Raw genomic sequence first — 2,588 nt, 5'->3', positions numbered from 1 at the left:
TATATATACGCGGTCTGTCTGACAATTAACGGGACTGATGTCTCAACCAATTTATTTCAATTTCAAGCGACAAATCAACATGGTTTCCCTTCCAAAGTAATCCCACGCGGGTCTAACGCACTTTTTCATCCTTCTCTGTCACGCTTTTATGCACTGCTGGAAGGATTCATCTGGAATACCCCTCAGCTTCACCGCTACAGCCCTCTTGATGGCCTCCACGCCTTCAAAACAGGTTCCCTTGATGATCTCTTTAGCTTGGGGAAAAGAAAAAAGTCGTACGAAGCAAGGACAGATGAATATGGAGGTCGTACATGTACGTCGACGTTCTTTTCGGCCAGGAACTCCCCGGATGCTCAAGGCGTTGTGAGGAGCTGCATCGGACGTGGTGTAGCAGCTGCTATTTGTCCCGCTGTAGCTCGTGTCTCTTCTCGCCACAATTAAGCGTACAATTTTATTTCGGATTAGGGATAATGAATATGTGACAAACAGAGATAGATACACACTTATACTTGACTACATTCTTCCGGGTGGTGCCTCAGCACGGTCGCAATCCGGTGAATGAAAACAGAAAGAAGTCAAAATACATCAATATTGTAATACTAGAAATGCTGTCAGTCAATGCTTAAGCGATTGATGATTCATAACAGGTTTAGAAATCATGTATGCATTATCCACCGAAAGAGATTAGATACTTTAGTTAGTATACTCCTTTTTCAATGATTGCTTCAGCTGTCATACGGTATTAATTCTGACATCTTCCTATGTATATTGCTAGATAATAGCCACTTCAGGGTCACTGCAGTAATGGATGCCTGAAATACGTAGTTTCTACTGCACTACGCTTGCTTTTAAAGTCAGCAGTGTAGTTTTACTTCACTTTAGTAGATTTTAAAATGGCGCTAAAGGGCAGTGCCAGTAAAAAGCAAAAGTCATACTTTTTACGGGAGTACACTAACTCTAATCAGACGATAAATGTCGGAAGCAGACGACAAACGTCAGAAGTAAATATAGAGGTTAGCAGGATGTGAGAGATGTATGGTTGTTGAAGCATGGTGACGGTCGTGAGTGTTGAGTAGATTGTAGTACATTAAATTTTTACTAAGATTTATCTTTGTTCTAGAGAATTGATTTATAGTGTTTCGGTCATTAGACTGCGGCCATGCTGTGTAGCACATCTTTGAAGCATTTTTATTCGAACAAATCGATCTCAATCTGTACGTATTTTAGTTTGGTATGTAGGATATTGGTCCTTCTTTCACTGAACCGCTTAGTTAGGAGGAATAACCGAAACAATACCGGTTGTCAAGCGGCGTAGAGAAAAAAACACAGCTACAAAGACGCGCTCATACACACACGACGAGGCTTCCACACAGTTTCTTTCAACCAAATTCGCTCACATGCCACTGGTCAGCCCGGGGCTATGTTCCCACTCCTCGGAACTTTCCAGGAAGTTTCCTATTACCCCTCCTCGGACTTTTCCAGGAAGTACCTCCCATTCTTCCCCTCCTCCTCTCAGAACTGTCCAGGAAGTTGCCTATTCCACTCCTCTTCGGAACTTTCCAGGAAGTTACTTAATACCCTTTCCTCGGACATTTCCAGGACGTTAGTTACTTAATACCCTTTCCTCGGACATTTCCAGGAAGTACCTCACCCTCCTCCCTTTCCTCCACTTCCTACCGTTCCTCCTCGCAGTTCCCCTTCTCAGAACTTTCCAGGAAGTTACCCATTCCCCTCCACGGAGCATTCCAGGAAATTACTTATTCCGCACTCTCGGAAATTTCCAGGAAGTTGCCTATTCCCCTCATCGGACTTTTCCAGGAAGTACCATTCCCACCTCCCCTACATCAATTTTGATGAAAATTTTGAAAGACTATATATGATAGGCTGCCGGTATTTATAGAGCATTAAACAGTTTCGGTATGCCTATTAGGGACTCCTTCATAAAGTAATTACTGCCTTTGTCGAGTTGGGCTACTTGTTTGGCCATAGGTTGACTCGGTCTATTGTAAAAGATGCTGCGCAATGTGACTGAACCCGAAATCTCACGGTTAGAAAGCGAGCTTATTAGCCACACAGCCAATCCACCGCATAATATAAACATTTAAACTCTATCTTGCCATGGGACTCCTTTTAGGCGTTAACTATACAAATACAAGGAACATTCGGATGAGAAAAAAAAAACATACTCATGGAGAGTGCAGAGGAGAGGGGGAAAGAAAGGAAGAGAGAGAGAGAGGGGGGAGATTGTGTGTATGTGTGTGTGTGTTCATGAAAACTGAGACGGAATAAAAACTTTTGTAGTTAAAGGGAAATAAGTATATATTCCAACTGCGACAGTAAGTACATAATTATCTCCCCTTCACTATAATGAAACAGTGTTGTTGTTGGCACTACGTCGCTTACGACGTCGAGGGTTCCAGTTGATCCGATCAACGGAACAGCCTGCTTGTGAAATTAACGTGCAAGTGGCTGAGCACTCCACACACACGTGTACCCTTAATGTAGTTCTCGGGGTATATGCAGCGTGACACAGTGTGACAAGGCTGACCCTTTGAATTACAGAGAGAGAGAGAGGGAGAGAGAGAGAG

This window comes from Octopus bimaculoides, chromosome 9 (assembly GCF_001194135.2).
Source record: "Octopus bimaculoides isolate UCB-OBI-ISO-001 chromosome 9, ASM119413v2, whole genome shotgun sequence".
In the NCBI taxonomy this organism is placed as follows: domain Eukaryota; kingdom Metazoa; phylum Mollusca; class Cephalopoda; order Octopoda; family Octopodidae; genus Octopus; species Octopus bimaculoides.
This window is presented reverse-complemented; position numbering follows the sequence as displayed.